The sequence below is a fragment of the Tiliqua scincoides genome, chromosome 8 (assembly GCF_035046505.1).
Source record: "Tiliqua scincoides isolate rTilSci1 chromosome 8, rTilSci1.hap2, whole genome shotgun sequence".
NCBI classification, from domain to species: domain Eukaryota; kingdom Metazoa; phylum Chordata; class Lepidosauria; order Squamata; family Scincidae; genus Tiliqua; species Tiliqua scincoides.
In genome coordinates, this window is record NC_089828.1 from 13333284 (window position 1) to 13352052 (window position 18769).

Sequence of the window (18769 nt, forward strand, 5' to 3'; positions counted from 1 at the left end):
CTCATCCTGGTCCTTAATAGATTTCCTCCGCAGCCAGCTCAAGTGAGGTCATGATGGACTCAGCCTACATGGGGGCTCTACTTGGCAAAGAAAAGTGCGAGGGAGTTCTTAGCCATTAAGAACTGACCTGAAAAGGATCCATTTCCAACAGTTAATGATGTTTCTGCATCGCAGGTCCACCAGTCCAGAACTGATGGGCTGCCCTCTTTGCCAAGATTGATGAGAGATGGTTGTTAATAGACACTAATGATTCCTGGCATTTTCCCTCTGCTCTTCCTCCTCCTGACAGCCTCCTGTGATGAAGCATCTAACATTAAATCGCTAATGAATAAATGTAAACAAACCAGAATGACTAAACCTGAATGAGAAAGAAACAAGGCAACCAACTGCAACTAGATACAAGCAAAGAATGTGGTGCAAAGGGGAGACTTCAGAGGGGGAGGAAAATAAGAACTGGAATTCACCAATAAGAACTGGAATTCTAGAGCCAAAGAGTTATCCGACCACAGCTCCCAAAGGGAAGGTCTAGCAAGAACTGAAATAGCACGATGGCAAAGAATCTTTGCTCCGGTCTACGCAGCAATCTGAGGTGGGAGTGAGGCGAAGTGGCGGAATGGACTGTACCACTTTAAATGTCAGGTAGGGAGGGTGTCACACTTTGGGATGTTCCCTTGCTTTAAAAGCTCCCCGCAAGGAGAAAAGTAACACAAGCAGGGAGCAGGCCCGGTGGCAACATTTATCCCTGAAAAGGCTCCTCCCCTTTTTATCATGGAGTGCCTCACAGCAAGGGGTGTGGGATGTATGGCTCACTTGTCGTGAGACTGTGGATTTGTAAGAAGCGAATGGCACTGGTATTGTGAGGAAATCTCAAAGAAAAAACTCCAGACAGCGAGAGAGACAGACAGGCAGGACAGAACATGCTTGTGTTGAGTAGCAAATGGTCATCCCTGAAAAGCAGTAGAATGCAAAAAGCACATATGCGAGTTCCTCTATGAAAGCCTTTGCTCACCAGTGACCAAGACCTGATCCTGAGGACTCATTCTGACAAATCCTCATTAAGGCTCTCTTGACTGCTCCACAAGTGCAACACAGACAAAAAAAATGGCGTGGGAAATGCGGGCGTGGAAGCTTTTTCTTCCTGATCACCCCTTTTGACTAATGTTAACCTCTTGCTCTTTCTTTGCCAACGTAAGGCCTGCAACAGCTAAAAGAAAGAACTTGACCAGTCAAAAAGTTGAAAATGAAGGGAGTTGATCTGAGGCAGATACAGAGCCCAATCCTCAATGGAACTAGCACCAGCGCGGAGCTCCAGTGCTGTGCCGGGTGTTGCAGACGTGCTATAAGGGATATCCACTTAGGGGCCACTGGTGCTGAGTTGGCAACCCATTGGCAACTAGGCTTCAGCACTGCGTGGATGGATGGTTGATGCTCCTCTAGCACTGGCCGGTGGGAGGACTTCTCAGGGCAGGGGGTAGTACAGGGTGGAGGGAGGGCAGAAGGAGGGAAGGACTGGGAGCAGGAAGGGTCGAAGATGGTGGCAGCTTCTGCCGCTGCATCCTAGCCTCTGTCCTGAGCTGAGCGACCTGACATGGGTCTCCTTGACTTTGCGCCCACTCAAACACTGGCACAGAGCCGAGGAGACCCATTGGCACTGCCAAGGCGTTACCCACGGTAAGGAAGTAAATGCTCCCTTATCCCAAGGAGAGCTCAGGGGAGGCCTTGGCACCCAAAGGATGCAGCAGTTGCCATTTTGGCACCACCGCAGTCCTGGGTACCATGGCATTCAGGAATGGGCTGCCCGTCTGCAAACTATGTCCTATAATTTAGGCTTAAAAAAACTAATGTTCATTTAATATTGAGCCAAAAGAAACGAACAGGTGTAAATCCACTGAGATTTTTACTGAGTTCAGTCAACCCTGAATCACATGCAAGTAGTCAAAGGTGATGGGGGAATCATTAGAGAACAGCTCACAGTGGTACCAAGGAGGGACTGCTGAAATGTGGTCGTAGCATGAAAGGTGGAAAGAACTCTAGTCAGGGTCTTTCTCCTTCCCCCAAGTCTTTGTAAGTGCGTGTTATCTTTGGATTCAACCAAGTTCTAACTCACCCACTAAGACTTCGCCCTGCGTGTTCATTCAGCAATGCAGCAGGGCAGTCAACAAGGAAGCGCTGGGCCAGTCAAATAACAGCCATTTTCAACATGGGAGTTGCTCAAAACAGGGGACACAAATCCTTCACATGTGCTTTGCACACTTTCAATCACACTTTGTTGTGCAAATAAGACTTGTCTGGCATTCAAATGCTGATGTAATGAGGTATCCGGATCCAGCAAAAGACGGCATTGCATTCATTCCTGTCACTCTCAGCTGCACAGGAAACTGGGCCTCTTGATGGTCTACAGCAGTGATTTTCAACTTTTTCCATCTCATGGCACACTGTCAAGGTACTAAAATTGTCAAGGCACACCATCAGGTTTTTGATAATTGCCAAGGCACACCATGCTGCCAATGGGGGGGGGGGCTCACATCCCCATTGGCCCTACTAATAAATGACTTCCCCCCCAAATTCCTGTGGCATACCTGTGAACCACTTGCGGCACACCAATGTGCCATGGCACAGTGGTTGACAATGGCTGGTCAGCAACTGTTACCCTGCACATGCCCGATCTTGTCTGATCTCGGAAGCTAAGCAGGGTCAGGCCTGGTTAGTACTTGGATGGGAGACCGCCTAGGAATACTGGGTGCTGTAAGCTTATACCATAATCTTTTGAGACTGAAGGTTGTCAACCATAACCATAGCCAAGAAGAGCAGGTCTCCTAGTTGCTCAGATCAGCAAGCAAGCCTGCCCCAGAAGTTTCTATACAGGTGTCCCCCTGTATTCACAGATATGGTATCCACAGATTCAGTTATCCATGGATCTGCACCCCCCACACCTCCTCCTCATGCCTTTTAACATTGGTTAGTGGCTTACTGGCGAAGTGATCTTTTTACAGATTGCTATAAGAATGCAAGCTTATAGTGCGTGCAGGAAGACCACAGGCAGCCTCAATGCTTGAAGAGACTAGATCAAATGTTAACAGCAAGCAGGAAGTTAATGACTTTAAAGGGCGCAGGAGGGCTGTGTGGAGGCAGCAAAGATAGGGTTCCCTGTATCTGTGGTCTCTGTATCCATGGAGGGAGGGCTGGAACAGATCGCCTGTTTGCTTCAGGGAGAATCACCAGCTGCATCTGAACGAGTAGGCAAGCTGGCTTTTTTATTATTGTCATTATTATTATCAGTATTTATATACCGCTTTTCAACAAAAGTTCACAAAGCGGTTTACAGAGAAAAGTCAAATAACTAATGGCTCCCTGTCCCAAAAGGGCTCACAATCTAAAAGATGCAAAACACCAGCAGACAGCCACTAGAAAAGACACTGCTGGGGTGAGGAGGGCCAGTTACTCTCCCCCTGCTAAATAAAAGAGGAGCACCCACTTGAAAAAGTGCCTCTTTACCCAGTTAGCAAGGGTTAACCTGCTTCCCTACAGTTGCCTCCTTAAGGCTGCAATCCCAACCTCATTTTCCTGGGAGTAAGTCCCATTGAACACAACAGGACTTACTTCTGAGCAGACCTGGTTAGGATTGTGCCCTTAGTTAACAAGAGATGGCATAAAGCAACCTAAAACCCTCCCAAACACCTCTGCCCAATTCAAGGCCCCCTGTGCGCTTGACGCAGCCACATATAGATACTATTTACTGAATTGAGATGCTTGTATTTGCCAAGAGTGGTATCAACCCCGTTGCAGCTTAAGCAGTCTGTATAAAGATAACTCTGGATCTGCCTTAGCCAATCCATGGTTCTGAAGAGAGCAGAGGCCGATACACACTGAACTTCTTACTTCTGCAGTGCTGCAGTGTGGGGCAGCCTGACAGCAACATCAGCAAAGTCATATGGCAAACATCAACCCTTTTGCCATGTGTGCATGTGGCCAGCAGAGAATGGGAATGAGTGAAGAACTGGCCTAAGCAGCATCTATTGCTCAAAGAACTGGCCTCTAGCCTCTTTTGTGTTCACGGACAATCTCACCATCAGCTCATTTACAACGGGGTCCTAGCAGCCTTTCCCAGCTTCTTAGATCATTTCATAGCTGTGATGTTTTAGAGCCAAGCATGGCGTATGGTTTAAACAGTCTATGAGGATCTGTTTGTAAGCAGTATGCAAGTACCCCAGATCCCCAAAATTATCACCGTGTACATGTGGCCTCGAGGGCATGGCACTGGGGAACAAAGGAATACTGGTCACAGCAATGTGGGAGGAAGAGCCTCTCTTTTTCCATGTCCTCTACTAAGATCAACAACATAAACCTTGTTCCAAGTATCTCTTTAACAAACCCGTCACCTTTGCCTGTTTTTGCCACTCAGACTGTAAGTCATCTAGACTGCAGTCCTATACACACTGTCCTGGGAGTGAGCCCCACCACACTTATGAATAAACATGCAGAAGACTACACTGCTAGTCAGTTGTTCTTAGCTCTGTGTTGTACTGCTGGCTGGTCAGTTGGTCAGTCTGTCTGTCAGTGAGTCCAACCATCCATCCAATTAATAGAATTTGCAACAGATATTGCAATTCCACCACTTTCAAAATCTGACCCCCAATACTACCGGCCATTATGAAATTCACATTTTTTTTATTGCTTTCTTATGCCACACTTCACACACATCCTGGAACGTGCTGGAATCTCTAGCATGTATGCACTGCTGAAACAGAGACGCCTGCGTTGGCTCGGTCATGTCCTGAGAATGGATGATGGCCGGATCCCAAAGGATCTCCTCTATGGAGAACTCGTGCAAGGAAAGTGCCCTACAGGTAGACCACAGCTGCGATACAAGACATCTGCAAGAGGGATCTGAAGGCCTTAGGAGTGGACCTCAACAGGTGGGAAACCCTGGCCTCTGAGCGGCCCGCTTGGAGGCAGGCTGTGCAGCATGGCCTTTCCCAGTTTGAAGAGACACTTGGCCAACAGACTGAGGCAAAGAGGCAAAGAAGGAAGGCCCATAGCCAGGGAGACAGATCAAGGACAGACTGCACCTGCTCCCAGTGTGGAAGGGATTGTCACTCCTGAATTTTCAGCCACACTAGACGCTGTTCCAGAACCACCTTTCAGAGCGCGATACCATAGTCTTTTGAGACTGAAGGTTGCCAACAACATGCCACACTTATATGAATTAGCACCCTGTATTTCAGAAAAGGCTTCATTTTTCCTCTTTCACCATTTTTTGTGCCAAAGCATCTGCATTGCTGCAATATTTTAACCTTTTCTTTCTTTTTCACATCTGCAGTTTCAGTGTTTTATCCATGGTGCATTAAACCATCTTCATTCCTTGTGAGCAAACATGTACATTGGAGACCCAATGATGCTGGGCAAACATTGAGTGAGATGCAGATGGGTTCAGGCCCTACAATTTAAGCGAGCAAATAACAATATTGAAGGAGTGGTACTGCTAGCCTATTTGACCAAAACCAAAACAAGCAGATGGTTTTCTCCCAGAAACAGCTGTTGTGGTTTGGGAAAGTAGAACTGTGGGTTTCACACATGTTTATCATCCCTGTGAAGGCCATTATAAATAAATATAACATTATAAATAAATGATAACTATTAGAAGGTTAAAAATGCATAATCATAAGAGCATAAGAAACAACCCGCCTGGATAAAGCCAAAGGCCTGTCTAGCTCAGCATCGTCCGTTCCACAGTAGCCAACCAGAAAACCCCAGTCTACTTATGTCAGATCATTCTCATTAGTTATGTGCCAGACTATTCTGAATAAAATGCTTTGATCACAACTACTAGATCTGGCATACAGAGAGCTTCTGATCTGGACATCAGAACAAGAACTTTGCCTTACAACAGCGAGAAAGAATCTATGCTTGTCAGAAAGAAAACAACATGAACTCTTCACTGAAAATCAGCTCTTCCCCCCCCCCCCCCTCAATAGGATACAGAGAACAAGCCAGTCCAACCAACTGGGAAGCCTATAAATAAGACAATGACTCACAACATTAGCTGCTTGGCTATTGGGATTACTGCCTATCAATCTTGGATTACAACACAACTTTGCTTGATTTATAAATACCCAGATACAGAATACCATCCTTTGTTCTCCATTAGGCAGCCTGGGAATCACATGAGACCCGTCGAACGTCTTCACTCTGAGACTCTGCTTCTGCCTCCCCCTTCATTGCAACCATGTTTTTCTTGGCTGCTTGCAGTGGCCAATGGCACAGGTGCCACTTTGAAGACACATGCCACTTTCATACACATGTGCAGCACAGTGACTTGGCCCAGGGCACCAGCAACAATGGCAAAGGAATGGAGAATGAGAGAGGTGACGTCTAGCTTCTGGGCTCTAGGCCAAACCAACTGGTGATTACTGCCTTAAAACCAGTTTCCAAGTGTAAAACTTTAAAGTGTTTTGATTCTAATTTTCTTATCCCTTAATCTATCCCAAATTCCACCAGTTTATCATGGCATTCTATCAGTCCTTTCATCTATAGTCATCTCTTATGTTTCAATAAAACAAGTGACATCAAGAAGACAGAAAAAAAGAGATTAAAAAGAAAAGAGAGATTCCTGAACGTTTGTGAATCAACACTGGATTGATGCTACCACTGGGCCTTTTTCAATGTGCTTGTTGCAAATTTTTGCATCAGTTGTGTGCAGACCAATGGCACATATAACACTCCACACATACTGCTTTGTAGGTTCAGTAGAGGAGAGTGGGGTGAGAAGTCTATGCATTTAAAGTCATGTGCAAGCTGTCAGTCATGTGCAAGACTACCATTTGGGGCACCAGAAATCAAACGCGCAACTGCTACCACATCTGAGATAGCTGTTGAGAATGGCTCTTTTGGTGGAATCGCTTTGGGAGTGCAGCCTGGACTTTGCCTGGCAGTGAGTCTGTGGTGACTGCTCTTCTGCTGCTTTGCATGGACTTCCGAGGGGTCAACCATTTTGTTAGCGTGCTGGAGAAGAGGAAACAAAGCACTTGGCAACTTCTAGCAACTCCTCAATGGTTCCATGCAAAGGGAAGGGAAAGTGATTCCCAAACATGAACTGGCTCCAGACTTTTTTACAGCCCCTGGCAGGATGCTTGTGAAACACTCCTAGTTATGTATAAGCGACGACTCAGGAGTGGATAGAAAGAGAGCAAGAAAAGTGTGGGCTGTGGGCCTTTGTTTAACTTGCAAACAACATCTAGCATACCTTTGGCACTAAATAAATATGAAGTGTTCAGGAGTGGTAAGCGGAGAAGCAGTAATGCTCAGAGCACATTGTGCAAATTCAGACGCTGGAGGTTAGTGTCATTATTATACAGCTGTGGAAAATAATCCTCTATAACAGCGATTTTCAGCCAGTGCACTGCAGAACCTTGGTGTGCCACAAAAGGTTCGCAGGTGTGTCGTGGGAATTTAAAGCACAGCAGCTGAAAATTGCTGAAAAATTCATCAGGGTTATGTGGCTCATTTTTTAAGGACAACTGTCCATAGTAGCAAACTGTCTGTCCCCCTTCCTCCGTTGGTAGAGCCTCCTGGAAGCCAGAAGTGACATCACAAGAGGTGAAGACCACAGAGAAGACCACAGAGGTCAGAATGCCATGAGAAGAAAAACACTGAAAATTGTTGCTCTGCGCAATGAGAAACAGTACCTTTGGGTCATTATCAAATGAGTCTGGAAAAAAAATCTCAGGCTCTCAGGATAATGAACTTGATGCCTAGACATTTTTTGCCTTTCTAGCATGCTTTGTGAAGGAAATATCACTTTGTCTGACGCCTAGATATTTGGAGTCTGGCTCCTGAAACATTTGATGGCGCTCCTTGGGCATTGTCATCTTTTCCTCCTGCCCCACTGGAAACAGTCGCAGGGATTAAAAAAATGGTTATCAAACAAGGAACTCTAGAGTTCCTTGTTCACTTCTCAGGGCTTCTTTGCTCAAAGAGGAAATAAACGGCAGCCAACAGTTTACTGGATAAGCTGCTTGCCTTCACAACTTATCCCCCCTGCAATGTTCAGATGCAGGGGAGTCATGGGTACGTTCCAAGACAGTTTCTCTGCTGGTGCATAACTACTGTTCAGGTCCAATTGCCTGGCATGCATGAACTGAGTGTCACCCTAAGAAATACCCCAGAAACCTCTGCAGTGTGCATTCGTGACCAGGGGCTTCTTTAGCAGACACGAAGATGTGGTCAGTGCCCCCCTGTGCTAAGAGGTTTGAAAATCACTCCCCTGGCCTCCCCCACCACCACCATCACCCCTGCGCCTCTTTTTTTTTGGCAAATGCTTGGTTAGGAATCCTATAGCATCGGATGAATTACTGCATTACCACCAGCTGGTCTCACTGCCAAACAAATGTACATTTTGCATATAAATGAACACTTTTGATTGCTCCTAAATTACACAGAACACAAACAGGACTCCTTTCAATGTTGACAATTCCAACTAGGGGAAAATCCTTGTGCATTATAACGAGCAAATAAGCAATCTGCTGCTTTAAGATACTGCTCGGGCTTGAAACAACTTAAAATAAAAGTGTATGTATTAACACATCTTGATCTGTTTCAAAGTTTTTTTTTTTAAAGGTTTCTAACGAAACTCTTCCAGTGAATATCACAGCTTTCATCTTAATTGGCTTCAGTTATTTGCAAGCTTTTAACTTTTCTGGGAGCGCACCGCTTCTCCCCCCCCCCTTTTACCAACAAGCTAACAGAATGCTTATAAATGGATAGGGTGACTTTTAATCATTCAAATATTCACTGCTTGATTAGACACACTCTGAGGACAAGAAGTCTTTTCTAGTGATCAAAAAACCACAAAATTTTACTCTGACACTATTTACTCCATTCCAGCTGGAAAGGAAAATGAGGCACCTTCTTAAACGTAAGTGATGGCTTCAATTACATTGATTTAAAATTCATTTTTGACAGGTCATGTTGCTCTGGTTTCCCCCTACCTTCTTCCTCCTGCCCCTTGCCAGGGCAAAGGGAAAATTCTCCTGTTGGAAACAGCCTTTTGTTTTCAAAGTTATATCTCTACTGTCAAAAGTCTTCTCTGGTTTATATCACTCCTGTGGGACAAAACTCTGCTTGACATTTTGCCAAGGCCTGGCTTCCCTGTGCTTCTCGGACAAAGTGCAAAGTACCATTGTTTATGCAGGCTTCTGATTAACTATCTTGACAGGTCTATATACTGTTAATTTAAGCTGACTGCCTCACACTGAGTCCCTCAGATCATTATGTTCGTGTTTTATATTAGCAGCACCCCATGAGTCCCTGATGAACACAAAGGGCGTTTGAGTGTGTGGATGCTGTGCTTTACAATGAGTACTCCAAAATAAGGGGGAGGGGGAGTCCATTAATATTGACAACTGTTGGGGATCTAGCTCTTCCATTTGGTAACACAACAGGTGCTGTCTAGATAACAGTTGTTGGTGCATCCACACATGCCCTGTGAAACTGAACTGAGCAACAGTGACCAGGGATATAGCCACAGATATTAACCGTAACTAGCAGCCTGTAGGCTGAACCTGGCCTGCTGATATTTTCTGGTGATTCAAAGGAATGCTGTAGCCTGAAGCAAACTTAAGGAGAAAGGATAAACAGCAAGAAATGAAGCAGCTGACACGTCTCCTTGGCGTCTCTCAGAACAAGGAGTTAGAACCACAGAATCATATAGCTGGGAACCTACAAGATCATTAATTCCAACCTCCTAGGCCAGGGGTATTGAACTTGTTTCATACAGAGGGCAGAAGTTAGCATTCATGGTGCCTAATGAGGGCCGGAAGTGACATCATTAAGCAAGAAGTGACATCATTAAGCAGATGATGATCTCAAAAATGTTCTCACATAGAAATTTGTGAGCTGCAAATGACAAATATGCACATTTTATCTCCTGTCTTTTTCATATTTTCAAGATATGAGAGAGCCCAACTATCAAGCTGGGAGAGCCCAATTATAAGGGGTGCTGGATAAACTGCTTCCAGGGGCAACATTTGGCCTACAGACCCTATGCTTGACACCCTTGTCCTAGGCTGATAAATGGTTTCCATTAGCTATGCTTTCTGCATTGCCTTGCGACTAGGCATCCATAATGGGAGATGGGAGAACTAAAAAGGAGGTGGCAGGGACTGAATGTTCCACACTGATTTAAACTCACTGGTCAACTAATTGGAAACTTCTGGTCTACTGTACAGTTGAAAACTCTGAAAGAAGCTTCCTTAAAAGAGCCATGGATTTTAAAAAAGGGGAAGGAAAGACACATATTGCAGAGCTGGAGAACACAGAATGGACTCCTTGAGAGAAACAAAGCCACTTCCTTCCAAAGTGAGAAGTGATTAAAATTTTCTTAATTTGGAAAGGGTGGCTGAAAAAGGCACGATAAAGGTCTAGAGAATTAAGAATGCCACAGAGACAGCAACTATAGATAAATTATTGCCTATTAAAACACTGCAACTCAATGAGACAGACTGGCAGCAGGCCACATGCAGTTGCGATGGCCAGTATCTTTTAAAAACAAATTAGACCAGCCGTTCTCAAACTGTGGGTCTGGGACCCATCAGTGGGTTGTGACCCAATTTTTGTTTGGTTGTGAAACTGGTAGGGCAGATTAAGAGCCCAATCCTATTCGTGTCTACTCAGAAGTAAATCCCATTGTAGTCAATGGGGCTTACTCCCAGGAAAGCATGGATAGGATTGAGCTGTAAGCTATGTGCATCAAGGGTTAAACAAGTGGGAGGGGGAAGCACTGCAGCTCAATCACCATTATAGCCACACCTCTTGGCATTTATAAATCAGGCAGCAGCTTCTAGGGCCTCTAAAAAGTTTGTGAACCACTAAATCAGACAATTCAGGCCTACCCATGGCTATTAATAAAGACAATGCAAAAATATGTATGAACATTAAGAAGTTGCTTTCTACTGAGTTAGGCCATTGGTCCATCTTGCTCTGAACCGCAGCAGCTCTCCAGGGTTTCAGAGAGGGATATTCTCAGTCCTAGCTGAAGATACTGCAGGGAACTGAACTGGTTCCTTCTACATGCAAAGTAAATGCTCTACTGTTGAGCTATGATCTCTCTCAGTGGAACCTCTGTGTTCAGAGATGCCATAGCTGTGATCAGGAGGTGACAGACATAAACAGGGCCTGTTTCTTCCATTCTTATCTGCTTGCAAGCTTCCAGAAGCACCTAGCTTGCAGGAAAGTGACTGCTTTGTTAAGATTAGTTGATAACACAACATTTTGGATGCCTTTGGGGTTGAGAATGCACCTGTCTCAGATCTGCTGAGTTTTGTAGGATACATTTGCTTTCATCCTTTAAAAAACATAACCTGAGATAACACTGTCAGATATGCTGAACATTACGCCAGAACCCAGTTCAGGACTACAAACATCAGTCATTTAAGAAAGGTGTGTATAATGGAAATGCTCAAGATCCCTTGAGGAGACAGGGTGTGGTATCAACAACAGAGGCCCCTTGCTCTGGCAGGTCTGGGAAGCATCGGGTTAACACCTGGGCCTTAGACTGCGGTCAGTGTGCTGCACAGCTGCAACTACTTGGAGGCAACAAGGCCCTCAGGGAGAAAAGCAGCACCTGGAGGAAGGAAAAGGGTGTGTGTAGCAGAAGGAGGAAAGGTTGGAGGAAGAACAGAGGACTTAGTAGCTGGCTGGTTGATTAAGTGATGGACAGACGGATGGACGAACAGATCTGTTGACTGGCCAACAGACTGACTGACTGACGGACGGATGGATGGACGGCTGGACGGGGAAAAAAAAACTACCCGAACATGGAAAGCTAGCATGTCAGGGTAGCCTGAAACCCCTTCCCTGACATGCTAGTTTTCTATGCCCATCCAATTTTTGGATGGATGGAAGAAGAAGATGGATGGAAGATGGATGGATGGTATCCAGAAGAGCTGCTGCTTTGAGAACTAGGAGGAGGAACCCTGCAGCCTCACAGGCAAGCTACCTACTGGTTACCTTCCTGTTAGTGCTGAGGGTTAATAATAGTTCGTAAGCTGCTAGAGTGAGCCAGGGGATCTAATTAGCTGAAAGTGGGCATAAGTTCGCTAGGTAAAGCTTGGGATGGGAATTTGGCAAAACAGCTTGGCATGAGGCACTCTAGCAACAACAACCTCCTTGCCGCGATGGTGAAAACCTGCATGGCAAATGCACCAAGAACCCTGCCACACTGGCATCCCCAAACTACGGATGCATAGCCAACAATGAACTGATATACACAGAGAAATCTTACAGCAGTTTTTGACAGCTTCATATTTTGAGCAGGCAACCACACACACAACTTCATGGGCTTTGCCTGGTGGAACTGAGAGCTGCTTTAAGCATATATAGCGTATCTGTTGCATGCTAACCAATTTCCTGGCTAGCACAGAATGTACTGGGAGTTGAGGGGATGGATCCTGCACTGGTTGCCCATGGACTGCAGAAGCATAGTAAAGCAAAAGTTGGCCCTTGCCATCAGTCAGAGGTTGCACTCCTTACTTTCCAGGATGAGCACCAAAGCAAGGGGAAGATCAGCCAGAGAAAGAACAGCCACAGGGGGTTTGCTCTCCAAGGGCCTGCAGAAGCCTGCAGAAACAGACTGTGAGGTCTGCCAGCAGCTGTTAGGTTGTGTGCCTGTGTGTGGTTTTTATTTTAAAATATATGATTATTACTGTAATATGTTGCACACCACCTTGAGGATCACTCAATTGAAAGGTGGTGCATAAATCCTAAAAATAAACAAAGAAACCACAGTTTAATTGTAGTTTGGCATAACAACTGAACCTGGCCATTGTGTCTTCAGCTGATCCATGGGATCAAGGTGTCAATCTCCATGTTAACACACACTGCACTGCAACCTCTGTGGAAGCAGCAGATCAGGAAATGCTTTTCTTGTGCTGGGAAAAAGCCTTTCGTGGTGAATCATGATCCTTCTTGCTCAAAGGAGATTAAAACTTTTGAAGCATTTGTTCATCATGCCGGGATTCTTATTTACTATATTCCATCAAAAGGCATTAATTTGCCATGTGACGTCTCCCATTTCTCATTTGAGACAAAGCGCAATAAAAACATGGACATTGGGTAAAGGCGAACCAATTTTAGAACACAGACTGTGCAGTTGTTTTGCAGCATTGCCCTCAAGTGTAAAGACTCTTACATTTTTAAAATTGCCTAATCAAATGCAGGCACTGTTCCAGTCACGCTAAATTTTCACATAATGGCAGAAGTACATTTCTTTCGAGCCTAGCGCTGGGCATTTGGATCATATTATTGCATTTCGCTACTGTGTGTCTTCGAACTTGGGGAGACTGTGAGTGGAAATGCATCACACACCAGAGCAGATTCCGATCCAGTCGCTGGAGGGAGATGTGGCTGTTTCGCTCTGATCCTTGGATCAATCTGGCCCCCCCCCAAACGTCCCTGTGTTACAGGGGACAGGTATTTAGATGACATCAGTGAATGAGCACACCTAGCTGATTTCACACCCCTGTGAACCAAGGCAGCAATTGACCATTTCAGACCTGTGGGGACTTCATTTCCTGTGTAGAGTCACAGGAGACCAGAAATGCAAGTCTTTCGTCCAAACTCAGTATTGTGCATCTTCCCTCTGTGGGGAGATGTGCATCTTCCCTCTGTAGGGACAGTTTGCACATCTTCTCTCTGGGGAAGATGCCCCAAGATTGCAAAGGAGACAGAGAAACACACAGAGAAGAAAGCACAAGCTCATCACACATCCGGGCCTCTCTCCTTTTCTTCATTACATCTGAAATGAGCATAAGTAAGGGCTGAAGCACATCCCATACCAGTATGCAGACAAACCAGATGTCTTTCCAGCCTGAATGCACTCGCAGAAACTTGTGTCTGGGTTTCTAAGGTCACTGTAGTACCTGTGTCTGATTCATTGTTCCATCACTTAGCTTTGGATTTCTTCCCAGGAACTTGTTCTCCATTATAATTTCCCCTGGTCTCTGCTTCCTCATCTCAGCATCTTCAGTTACACTGTAAGTACTGTTGCATTGTAAAAACACATCCCATGCTGCAACGGTCCATTATTTTAATGAGCAAGGCTGGTCTGGGTGTGGGAGTAAGCCTCTTGAAATGACTAGATCAGTGTTTCTCAAACTGCTGGTCCGTACCCACTTGGTGGGTTGCAAGCCAATTTCAGATGGGTCCTCATTTGTTTCAATATTTTATTTTTAATATATTAGACTTGATGCTACCATGGTATGTCACTGCATTTAGCGAAATGTTACAGATCTGGACTTTGAACAGGCTACTATGTATATGCTTTTAACAATGATAGTAAATGGGACTTACTCCTGGGTAAGATTGCAGCCTAGGATTGTTAATTTTCCTGCTTGATGATGTCACTTCCGGTGGATCCAGATTCTCACTCTAAAAAGTGGGTCCTGGCGCTAAATGTTTAGCACAGGACTAGATTGGTACTGTTTTCCATAATCAGAAAGATCGAGGTGTAAAGCGTTTCCTGGACTGCAGATTACATGACTGAAAAAAAAACAACTACCCGAACATGGAAAGCTAGCATGTCAGGGTAGCCTGAAACCCCTTCCCTGACATGCTAGTTTTCTATGCGCATACAATTTTTTTTTCTGGAAAGCACTGAAACCTGCTAACCATGCCTCTACCACCCGCAGCTTAAAAGAGGCATAGTTTGAGAAAACAGTGAATCCCTGAATCAGTGAGAGCGTACTCAGAATGCAGGCCTGCAGTGGTTGATTACAGTCTTTCAGTTTTGCAGTCCTCACAACAACTCTGTAACGTAGCTGAGTATTATTATCCACAAAATGCAGCTCAGTCAACACAATTCAGAAATGGCTCACAGTTCAGTGTCTTTGACACACACACACACACACACACACACACACACACACACAAGTTGCAGCAAAGGAATTATCATCACAGAACAGTGGATCTCTCTGCAACCAGAAGAAAGCCACTAGAATATGGGAGATGGGGAAGCTTATATTATTCCTTCCACAGAGCACCTCAGATTCTTTTTTTCCTGCAGCTTTGCATCACTATTTCCATGGCTTTCACATGTGCACGTGCACCCTTTCTCTTTCGGTAGATCTCTTTTTCCAGGTGGCAAAACAGCACAGACCAGCTACCTCTGCAGCCAGCGTCAGTGCTGGCCGTGGGCCAGTGATGGAAAGCAAGCCTGTTTTGGCTTGCTGATTAGCCAGCCAAAGTGAATGTACCACTTCAGAACAATGCCAAGCCTGTTCTCTCCTGGGCATTTGTATGTCCAAGTGGTGATTTCAGTGCTGTATAAATGTGGAGGCAGGTACAGCAAATTATAGTCCCTTTTTTATTTCTAAACAGAGTAAGGGGTATACTTTAATGGGTCCCAAATGGTATTAACTGTCCTTAATTTTAAGATCCCCTCTTAAAATGTGTAATTATGTCTCCAAGTCTAGCATTTCCTCCATTTTATCCGCCTCTTTCTTCCCTAGAGCATCTCTGACTCCAGTTACCTTCCAATGACTCTTACCTTAAGAACAAGAGGGGCAAAGTTATGGTGAGTCACTTCACCTAACCCACTGCTGTCTACCCTGACTGGTGGTGACTTGACCTTCCTTCCTAAAAATCCTCTGAATGGAAATGCCAAGGGCTGAATTTGGAACCTTAAGGTGTGCAAAACACCAACTTCACCATCTGTGTTTATGTCACTAAGAATCCCAATCAAACAGTGGCTCTTGCTTCCATTTGCCAACCTCTCTTGCCTAAACTAAGATCCAGACCCTGACTGCTCTTTCCTTCTCTTATCTTGTTTAATCCCATTGCCCAGATCCAAAACATTTTACTCAGAGTAAAGTGCTATTGCTTTTAATAAGAATTACTTCCAGCTGAGCAGAACTCCCTTGGAGTGTAAAGTAAAATCCACATAGATACAGTGGTCTTTCTACCAGCTGCCAAATCTCTTCTCCTAACTAAGCTTGTGCAGAGATACATCTCTGGACACTGGTGCAGATTCTTCTCTTCCTCAGTTCACCTTTGCTCCTCTACTGACCCAAAGACCTGAGTCTGACGCTAGCATGGAATTTCATCCCACTCCCCACATGCTTCAGGCATGTTCTGAATTTTAAAAAGTGAACAAAAAAACAAGATGGGCACCCATGCACATCATCCATGGGCAGCCCAGTCCTAACTAAATTCCCACGTGATGATGCAGCGCTGCTGGTGTTGCATCTGCTAGAGAATTTCAGCTGCTGGAGATCTCCTCGGAGTAAGGGAACATTTCTCCCCTTGACCCAGGGTAAGCCCCAGCAGCTGAAAGGGGTCAACCTGGACCTGCGCAAGCAACATCGCTGGCACAAGTCTAAGCTGATCCACGCAAATGGATCTGACCCACAAAGCCGGATTGGATACAATGCATGCCAGTGCTGCTGATCCTGCCCTCTCCCAGGTCTGATCCGCTCTCCCCCTGCCCTTTCCCTACCTCTTCGCTGGACTGACCTGCTCCGGCAAGCATCAATGCACCTAACGGCACCAGTGGCAAGGCTTTGGCTTTTCTGCTGGCATGCCAGCTTGAAGCACTGTCATGCAGTGCTTTACAGTGCTTTTGCGACAGCGCGCACTGGTGGAATGTGCACTGCACCAGTTCCAAGGCTGGTTAGGATTGGTATGGTTGGCAACCTTCGGTTTCGAAAGACTATGGTATAAGCCTACAGCACCCGGTATTCCCTGGTGGTCTCCCATCCAAGTACTAACCAGGCCTGACCCTGCTTAGCTTCTGAGATCAGACGAGATCGGGCATGGAAAGACTATGGTGTAAGCCTACAGCACCCGGTATTCCCAGGCGGTCTCCCATCCAAGTACTAACCAGGCCTGACCCTGCTTAGCTTCCAAGATCAGATGAGATCAGGCATGTGCAGGGTAACTGGTTAGGATTGGGCCATTAAATATCTGGTGGGTGCCATTAAAAAAACATTGATCTTAACTTGAAACACTGTGCTTGGGTGGAGAAGCCGACTTTGCCATGAAGGCCAGCCAACCAGCATCTCTGGGAAAAGAGATGGCTTCATGGCTATCACAGGGGATAGCCAATCAGCTCTCTGACACCTGACTTCTGATGGAAACAAGGGCAATCAACTGCTTCTGAGATTTCTGCTGTTTGGTTAGAACATTTACTTGCTTTGGTTCTATAATCTGTCAACAAATCTGTTGTGGGATGGAGATAAGACTCTTCACATGCTGCACGATTTCTACATGGAAGATTTTTTTCCTGCTGAGATTTCTGCTACTTCCAGACAGCAGAAATCTCAGGAGCAACTGATCCTCCGTTTCCATCAGTAGCCAGGTGTGCAGTGTACAGATTGGCTATCCCTTGTGATAGCCATGAAGCACATCAGATTCCTCATTCATGATACATCCGGCACAGCCTTAACTATATCCTTAGCATATTCCCATACTTGCTGCCCTTTGTCTTTTTTCTGCTCCTCATCATAACTGCAACAGGTGCACACATCTGAATCTGCATGGTTTAAGTTTATGCATTATGATGTTTTGTCTTTCCCATTGTGTTCCATCTTTTGTTTTCTTCTGACCTTTAGATTATAAGCCTCTAGGGACAGGGAATATTCATCACCTTTTAGTGTCTGCACTACTGCCTGAGCCCTTAAAAATAGCAGGCTAATGTCGACAAAAGAAGGGAGGGGAGAGAAAGCTGCCATTGTATTTTCCAATGGTACCCTTAAATTAAAAAGAGGTTGGTTCCTTTGCCTTCAAACTGGCCAAATTCCAAGTATCCACTGCCTAACTGGGTTGTGGATCTGATTAATAATATAAATGTAATGGGGGGGCATCATTCAGTCACTAGTGGTTAACCAAGGGGATTTAATACATGCAAATATGATGCAAGAATGGAATCAAGGTCAAAGAGTCCAAGAGTAATCATGTCCTGTTAAATGTATAAATCAAAGCTTTCTAGGCACCAATTTAATTTACAGGGTTTGTAAACATTCTGGAACAATACAAATGTCACCTGCTTGCGTGGGCCTCTGGCTGCCCACATTCAGCATCATTAATTTTGATTTTTTAAATATTATTATTGTTGTTCCTATTGACAACAACTCTTTACATCCTTGCTTTCTACTGCAAAGAAATAAAAATGACCAAACGGTCAGAACATTTATTTCTTCCGTTCTATATTCTGCTGATAAATCTGTTGGGGTGGTGGAGGAGACAAGACTCTTCACACAAGAAATAGATTTCTATATGGAAGGTTTCTCCATGCAGGAATTAACATGATATTAACATGGATGGTTGGGGAGGGGCTGTGCCCCACTGGTAGCGCATTTGCTTTGCATGCAAAAAGTCCCAGGTTACAATCCTGGCATTGAGAGCTGTGGAAAAACAAAAACAAAAAACCATCATTGGAAATCCTGGATATCCATTGCCAGCCAATGTCCATGGTAGTGAGTGAGACAGGACAATGATGTGATTCAGTATAATCCTTCATATGAAAGCAACCATAAATGGTGATAAAGAGACATTCAACATAGGTGAAAAGGATATTGGAAGTAGAGAACATTATAGCAGCCCATTGCTTGTAATACAGAGTTTTAAAAAAAGAGGATGCAATCGCCACAGGTCAAAGGCATCATTAGGGTTTGCATCACCCGTCAAGAGCTTATTGCGTCACCCCCATGATGGACCTCCTCCCATGCCAGACCATACAGAATAAATTACAGTATCATATGCACAGCCTAAATGCAGT

The 18769-nt window shown here is 45.0% G+C and overlaps 1 protein-coding gene and 2 pseudogenes across 9 annotated transcripts in view; 1 reads left to right on the forward strand and 2 right to left on the reverse strand.

Moving 5' to 3' along the window:
- Nucleotides 1–18769, reverse strand: part of SEMA6D (semaphorin 6D) — a 72170-nt gene that overhangs the window by 44026 nt on the left and 9375 nt on the right. The window lies entirely within an intron of this gene.
- Nucleotides 2636–2752, forward strand: LOC136659857 (5S ribosomal RNA; annotated as a pseudogene).
- On the reverse strand, nt 16825–16940 carry LOC136659817 (5S ribosomal RNA; annotated as a pseudogene).